The following is an 8,764-nucleotide window of genomic DNA, read 5'->3' as shown; positions in this document are numbered from 1 at the left end:
TGTGCATATATATATATATATATATATATATATATATATATATATATGATCAATCTCTAGCCTAGAATAAGCAGCAAAGAATGGAAGAGATACCAAAGCCTGCCTCCAAAGAAGATAATTAAAACAAGACAGATGTCCATCCCTTCTGCAAAGAGTCACTACTGCTGAGTGGAGATGTGACACCCAGATTGGACTGTGGAAGGAGCTTCTTTCTGACAGTGCTTAGCCCACACAGCCTTTGCATTTGTGGTCCCTCTTGGCTCCTGATAGCTTTGAAGGTGTGCACCTTTAATGATCTATGTTTGACAAGATTTGAAATTAACCTTTGAGTGTGTCTCTCACCGTCACTGTGAGACAACAGAGCAGCGATGATGTGACATTTTGGGTGGCTGAGCTCATCGAAGAAGCCTGGCTTCAGTGTTCTCCCGCAAACACCCAAGGGTATCTCAGCCTGCCAGATCTCCTCAGACACGATGGGCAGGGGAAGAAAAAGCAGGGAGCCTCAACAAACTCAAGATGGCCTGCACAAAATGAAGGTATTCCAGCACTCTTCATACTCAGTCTTGCACACGCCATTATGCAGGCAACAAAGAGGAAACGTGAGCTAAAAAGCAGGAAAGGGGGCTCATCATTTCTGATGCCCCACCCCAATGTGATCTTCCTGCCAGCAGTTCTCATAGGAATCACATCGGAGATTTTCTGTAGGGAAGGCAAGTGCCTTGAACATCTCTTTAGATGCCATGGAGCGTCTTTATGCTGAAAAAATAAGGGAAATTCAGAGTCCATAGGTAATGAAAAGTATGATAACAATGCAAAGCAATGCAGGGTGCTTACTCTACCATTTTATTCTCATATCCCATGCCCCTCCCCTCAGGAAGTATATGATGGATACCTTTGAAGACCAGGGTGTGTGTGTGTGTATGTGTGTGTGTGTGTGTGTGTGTGTGTGTGTGTGTCTTTTTGTATCCTACTTTATTTATTAGAAAACTTAGGGGTGCAGGAACCCAATAAAAACATCAGCTTTCTGAGTCTCACCCAGGTTTACTGAAGAGTAGTAATCAAGAGAGAGAGAGGGAGGACTCTGGAGCTCTAAAATGAGCCTGTTTCTTCAAAAAATCCATCCTTCTAAGCATAAATAAGTACAATTCCTGCAACAGAACACTACGGGTAATGAAGCTTGATGAGAGGCATCAGGTTTAAAGGATTTGAGCATCAAACCTGGACATGATGTGATACCTCCAGCGGAGCATCCTCACACTTGGGAGAGGGGAATGGGAGGATTATGAGTTCAAGGTCATCGTCAGATATCCACATAGATATCAGAGGACAGCTTGAAGGTGTCAGCTCTCCTCTTCCACTACATACTACACGGGACCCAGGCATTCAACTCAAGTTGTCAGGCTTGACAACAGCATCTGAACTGACCATTTTACTGGTCTTTTTCATGATAAGCCACCACCATGGCCTGATAATGCATAGTTATTATCACAGTGTCTTTCTTCTAATATATGTTAGTGATTTGACTCCCTTCTAATGAACAGAACGCTAAAGCTCTGGGAAAAATGGGGTCTCCAGAGAAAGAGAAAACATGAAAATGCCCATTGGTTAACATAAGGGGGCTGCTTCTATCAGGGTAGTAGGAGGGGAAGGGGGGGAAAGGGTAAGGAGAAAGGGGACAGAGGGGGAGGAGGAGGGAGTGAAGGAGGGAATGAGAAGAAGGGGAGGAAAAGGGAGTGGACGAGGGAGAGTGTTCTCTTATTTCAATAGACCCCCTGCACAACCAAGACTCCTGCCTCCAGAATAAACACCCTTAAGAAGCAGACCAGCTGGGCCATCTGCAGCACACACTCCCTACAAGATCTTCCCTGAGCAGCTTTCAGTGAGGCTCACCCAGCCAAGATCTGATTATTGAATTGTGATCCTCCATTTTCTTTCCCCTGCCTACCAAAGAGCCCTTCAGCTGCACTTATTTAGTACAAAACCATTATCTAAGCAACTAAATATGTTTCTAGAAGAAAATGGGTTCAGAGGCATCATCCTCTTGTCAGACAAGCTCTCCTTTGGATTATGAGGCACGCCACCATGATCGCTAGCTACATGAACTTTTCCTCCTACCGGGAAATCTAAGCTTCCAGTGTTCTGCTACTTATGTGCTATAGTAGAAGAGACTTCGCCATGATTGTCTTTACCTACTCTGTCCCCTGACAAGGGGATCCTCCTGAACACCAGAATAAGACATACAGTATCCAAGAGATCAAAGATAAATAAATGAAACTCAAAGCCACTGTTTGGACAGCCAACAGCTCTACTCCAGAAAAGAGATAGATACTTTGGACAATCAAATAACTCCCCCCAAATGGATCAAAACATGACAGTATTTTATTTAAAAAATAAGTAATTCTTCAGGATAAGTGCCTCTGAAGTCTAGGTTGACAGAGGCGTGGAGGTATCTCTGTTGTTTTACATCCCTTGTTCCCTAGTCCAAGAGGCAGTCCTGGGTCTCAGGAAATACTTGGTGAGTGAAACAGCAAGCTGAGCCTTCAGAGGAAGTGACAGATTCACCAGGCATTCCTGGCAACTGGCATGGTGCCATGCAAGAGTGAGCACCTGATAACACCCCCAGCACCCTGGCACCCAGGCTCCCATTTCACATGTTCCTCTTGGCTCACCTCTCTTCCCCTCTTCATTTGGTTCCAGCTTAAGTCAGTACACCACAGGAGCTTGCTTCTCCCTGGCCTGGTCCCCAGTGGTTGCCATGACAACACCCCTCAGATTAGGCCCTTGGATGCAGGCCTTCTCTAGCACACCTCCAGAAAGGAGGGAATATGGGTGACCCTGAGGCCCACAGCATGGGAGATGGAGAAGATCCCAGCCACCCTTGGGGACACCTTTCCTGTCAATTTCTTGGGGATGCTGTGGACTCCCCACCAGGTTTTCTGTTTCCTCATGCCAAGGAGCACATGGGGAAAGTAGCTTGGGATGCTTCAGTAGCCAGACCACCAACGTTCTTTTTATTGATGGAAGCTAGAATCCAGCCTCCAAGCCAATGAAAATGTCATGCCTGGATCTGAAAGCAGGCATCCTGAAGGACTTGGGGAGGAAGGACTGTGTTCCTTCCCCGTGGAACCTGGCTGGCATCATAGAGTGGGTGGGCAGTGCTTACCTGCAGGTGAAACTCATGTCTGCCATGTGCTGGCATGAAGCAGGAATGACTTGAGTGGGCAGCAGATTGAGAGGACACGAGTGCTTTTGGTTTTCCCTTCTTCCTAGAGTCTAATTCCAAAGCATGAAGTATTCTTAGACACTGGCCCTAAAACATTTTATGGTCGACTCTTCCCTTGGTAAATTAAAAGGAATTCAGGCTAATATAGTCTCGTTCCAATTGCAAGAGATAAGAGGAAACAAAGTAGTGTGTTGGTTGCTGAGCACAGAGCTGCAAAGGGGTGGGGTACTATGCATCTTTTCTTATCACCTGGTATACAGTAGGTACTGGATAAATGTTACTGTTTTAGTCAGGGTTTCTATTCCTGCACAAACATCATGACCATGAAGCAAGTTGGGGAGGAAAGGGTTTATTCAGCTTACACTTCCATACTGCTGTTCATCACCAAAGAAGTCAGGACTGGAACTCAAGCAGGTCAGGAAGCAGGAGCTGATGCAGAGGCCATGGAGGGATGTTCTTTACTGGCTTGCCTCCCCTGGTTTGCTCAGCCTGCTCTCTTATAGAACCAAGACTACCAGCCCAGAGATGGCACCACCCACAACGGGACCTCCCAACTTGATCACTAATTGAGAAAATGCCTTACAGCTGGATCTCATGGAGGCATTTCCTCAACTGAAGCTCCTTTCTCTGTGATAACTCCAGCTGTGTCAAGTTGATACAAAACTAGCCAGTACAGTTACCAAGCTAAAAAGAAACAATATTGATTAAGCCAGTGGCTGACCCAAGGGCCAATGGTGTGGGGGATGGGAGGGGGAGGGGGTACAAGGGAGCCATGGCATGTGTATGGATCTAAGAGGACAATCTTGGGCATCCACCTTAATTGAGACAGGATCTTTCACTGTATATCACACTGTATGCCAGGCTAGCTGACTGGACAGCATCTAAGAATTCTGCTGTCCCTGCCTCTCATGTTGTCTTAGGTGTGCTGCAACTCTTCATACATACTACCATCTGTGATTTTACGTGGATTCAAAGGATCTGAATTCCTCTGGTCCTCAGGCTTGCATGGAAAGTGCTATGTCCTCAGAGGCTTCTCTACTATTCTACTGTCAATGTTGTCAAGCATTCTTTCATCTGAAGACAAGCCAGCAACCAAAGCTTATGACCAAGCCCAGGGTTTTGTACACTAGGTCTAGCTGAGCCCATAGGACTAAGAAATCCCAGAGGAGGACCCTTAAGGATGTGTTCAAAGATACAGGCTACGAAGCCATCAAGGGAGAACAAGGGAGAGTGTATAGCTCAGGAAGAAGAGTCAGATTAGATAACTTTTTGGAGAGTTTGTGCCCACTACTTCTGGGGTGACCAGCTTCAGGAAGTCCCAGCAACACTCGGCTGCTTTGTGCTTATTCATGTATGTATTCAGTGTGCAGGGCATGCTAGGTACAGTGACTGATGGTAGAGGCGCTCTCTCCTCTCCCAGATGCACAGAGACACAGCATCCATGAACTGTATCCACGTGGGAAGTCACCTCCATCCTGACGTGGGAGTGCTTATGGACCCTTAACACTCCTCACTAAGGAGCAGATGATGAACGACATGCTGGGAGAGACATCCCACTGGACGTGAGCACCTTCTCTAATCTGTTACGCTTACTTGGATATGATAAAATTTACAACTTGGATGTATCACCTGAGATTAAGAACCAGAGCCCTAAAAAAATAAAAAAATGATGACCAAGTTTAATAGCTGAGGACACAGTTTATTTAGTAAAGTCTTGGAAACATAAGCCTGAAGACCCGTGCTCCATTCTCAGCACCTGTGTAAAACACCAGATGTGTGCCTGTGACCTCAGTCCTGGGGGTACAGTCAGGGATTTCTAGAGCTTCCTGATCAGCCATCCCAGCGTAACTGGTGAGCTTCAGGCCAAGGAGAAGCCCTGTCTTAAAGGAGGTGGGGATATTCCTGAGGTGATACCCGAGGCTGTCTTCTGGCATGAGCGCGCGCGAGCGCACGCGCACACACACACACACACACACACACACACAAACGCATGTATGTGCAATTTTAAAATGATGGTGATATAATATATTAGGAATCATTAGGAAATCAAAACAGACAAGCAAACAAAAAATCCACCTACTTTTCCCTGGTGCCTATCAATCTGGTGACTAAGAGGTGAAGCCCCACATAAAACAGACTCTTCTTCAATGGGAGTTAGCTAAATTTCCATGAAGCAAACCTACACAAAGCTGTTGGACCCATTTACAGGGACACTTTGACCTGTTGAGAACATGCTAGAAGATTAAAGGGTAACCCAAAGCACAAAGTTAGTCTGAACTTGCTGAAAGTGTTATCTCCAACTACCTAAGTGGAGAGTGGCTCATGGTTATCTGACCTTGTAGCTATACAAAAGGGTTCTGCACATCAGCATGAGCAATCTTGCAATGAAGGATGTAATGGCATCCTGAAAAGATCTGGGAGGGATATTGGGTCTCCTGTTCACTTGTTGTCTATCTTTGGAAACATCTTTCAGGGTTTCTAGACCCTCCACCTTTTCCATATTCAAATGGAGAGATGAAGGGGGCCATGGGGACCCATGGGTTACTACAACGTACAAAGGGTTGAGGGAACTGGCCCTGCACAGAGTGTGCACCCAGTCAAGAGTCACCACTGCTCTCAGAACTGGATGTAAATACTAAATGATAGCATTTCAATTTGATTTTTTTTAAACAAGTTCTCACACAGCCCAGGCCGGTTTTCAACTCCCTTGGTAGCTGAGAATGATACGGAATACAGGTGTGTTCACCTCCCAAGTGCTGGGGCTACACTGTAGGAGCAGCAGAACCCAGGGCTTCTTGAATGCACTTGGAAATCACTCCACCACCTGGGCTACAGCCTCAGTTCCCAGCTTTTCAACCTGACAAACCCAGAGCTGGCTTCCTGGGAAAATGAACCGGTATCATGGCATAAAATGTGAGCACGCCCAACTGCACAATTGTAAATTCTGCGAAATCCAAATCCTAGTCTCATATACCTCTTTGTGTTCTGTGCTGTCTGCCACCTGCAAGGCCTCTCTTTGACTTCAGAAGGAAGCACAAACATATGTCCCAGCTGACATTTCAGCTCCTTCCAGTCACGACACCCTGGAGTCACCGCCAAGGGCAGCAATGGTGGCAAAGTCAACATAGCACATTTTATTTTATTTTTTATTAGATATTTTCTTTATATACATTTCAAATGCTATCCCAAAAGTTCCCTATACCCTTCCCCCACCCTGCTCCCCTACCCACCCACTCCCGCTTCTTGGTCCTGGCATTCCCCTGTACTGGGGTGTATAAAGTTTGCAATACCAAGGGGCCTCTCTTCCCAATGATGGCTGACTAGGCCATCTTCTGAACATAGCACATTTTAGAAACGATAGAGGACAGGGAGACAGGCCGTGTTTACCACATTATGTAATCAGCCCTGAGCCTCTTGGGAGGGAGTGTCAGTGGGTACCAAACACAATCTCATCTCATTTTGAAGGGGGAAGATTCCAACTCCTATACATCACCGTGAAGAATAGTTACAATTCATTTAGTCAGTCTCCACTCAAGCCTTTGGTGTGTACCTCCTCAGGGCCAAATATTTTAGCAGTTCTTTATTTTTTGCAGTGCCCCAAAATGCAAAGATATCTTTAAGAGGCCCATTCTCATTATCCTTACAGGAGCTCGGGAGGCCACATTTCAAAGCTGGGCTGTAAGTAAGTCGGGTTCACCGTGAACACACTTGGAGGGCTTATTAAATACGTAGGACAAGCCCCTTCATATTGATTCTGTGAGTCTCTCTGAAGGACAAAGACATGCTGTTTTGACAACCTCTCCAATTTTCTCTTAACATCAGTAGGCCCAAGTGTAAAAAAAAATTTTTTTGATAATCAACACAGAGAGTATGCAGGTGGCTGAGAGACCCCCATGCCAGGAATTGAGATACTTCTGCTTCCCCCCAGCTTCAGGCAGCAAAAGCAGCACTGGCCACGATTCCCAATTCCTCTAATGGCCTGGAATAGAATTCTACAATGTCTAAGGTAGGAGACAGCCAAGCAGGAAGTGACCTTCTTCAAGGACCTCCATGCCAGCCCATCTCACCGACTCCAACGCCACCGCACCGCTCGCCTGAGTTGCTCAGTCTTCCCCAGCTCCTCCCCTAACAGAATCTAGCACAAATCACTCAGTGTTCCCAGTACACCAAAGACAACACGCGTGACAAGAGTTTAAATAAAAACAGATGTTAGGTCTCAGTATAGTTTACAAAGTACCCGTAATGTTGTAACTCAAAAGTTGACTCAATTGACATGCCAGACAAGATGTGCCCACTGGTGCAAGATTGGCATGGCTATTATGGGAGTAACCAATTTCTTTCTGATTGGATTGGAAACCTGCTGCCCATGAGGGGGGTCTATGCCTGATCGTGTGAGTATTGTTAAAAGCCTATAGCTGGCTAGGGCATGAGCCCTAGGCCTAGGCTATATGAGACACCATCTCAACAACATATACATGTATAAATGCTGCGTGGGTTTAGACCTGTCCTCACTGCTAATTTTGGGAGCCATATTTGAGGTAGCATTGTGGGAAGAGGTGGCACTGCTCTGATGTCCGTGTCTACGGCTAAAGATGAACGCTCTGTATCTCCAGTTCCGAGTATCGTTGACGACTGATCTTTGCATCAGTCTAAACTTTTAAACTCCTTTTAACTTTAACCTGTATTGTTTGATTCAAAGAGCTCTAGTCACACTGCATAATTATCCTCATGACATGAAATGGTGATGATACTGGCAATGGTGACAGTTGGCATCGTCATCCATGAAGTATTGTTATACGTTCTCAGAAATGTGGTGTCTCGTGTTGGCATCTCACTTCTTGTTTGCTGGAGCCACTGTCAGATTCTCAGGTAACAAAATCAAGAACTACGATGACTAGCGAATGTCTACAGTCAGACAAACTCAGAGGAGCTGGCACGTGGACAATGATGTTTTTATTCAGTTCACTGTGGCACTTCCCTCAGAACCTATGAGGAGCTACTGCTGCCCTAATTGGGGGACAAACCTAGCTCATTCCATGGCTCTCTATAATCTTATAGATGCTCAACCCACCTGGTCTCAGCTTTTAAAATAGGAGGCACAAAGACATTTCTTTGCCTCAAACTGGCAATATCTCAAATCTGCTGGGTAATTTAATTATCCATCAGATACTTCTTTGGTTTTTCAGGCTGTTCATATGTGCTGGTCTGTGTGTAGTCTGTATGACAGATGGGCAGACAGGTGCTTTTGGTTGTGATTCCAATACCATCCGCTTACACTCAGCATTTGGTCTTCCTTTTTGACCAAATCAATGTCTTAGTCAAAGCTGTGTGCAAAATGCCTGAGGTGACTTATAGGAACATTTACTGGGTTGTCATCTGTAAGTCTGACTGCTCATCTCCAAAGGCAATTTGAATTATTTTGTCCATAGGCCCATAGGCATTCTCTCTCTCTCTCTCCCTCCCTCCCTCCCTCCCTCCCTCCCTCCCTCCCTCCCTCTCTCTCTCTCCCTCCCTCCCTCCCTCCCTCCCTCTCTCTCTCTC

General features: G+C 45.9%; 1 protein-coding gene across 1 annotated transcript in view; it reads right to left on the bottom strand.

Annotated features, from left to right (window-relative positions):
- Nucleotides 1–8,764, bottom strand: part of Rora (RAR-related orphan receptor alpha) — a 734,843-nt gene that overhangs the window by 564,879 nt on the left and 161,200 nt on the right. The gene's annotated exons all lie outside the window — the stretch shown is intronic.

Source organism: Mus musculus, chromosome 9 (assembly GCF_000001635.26).
Source record: "Mus musculus strain C57BL/6J chromosome 9, GRCm38.p6 C57BL/6J".
Lineage (NCBI taxonomy): Eukaryota > Metazoa > Chordata > Mammalia > Rodentia > Muridae > Mus > Mus musculus.
Note: the sequence above shows the minus strand (reverse complement) of the source record. Positions and strands in the feature narration are given on the sequence as shown.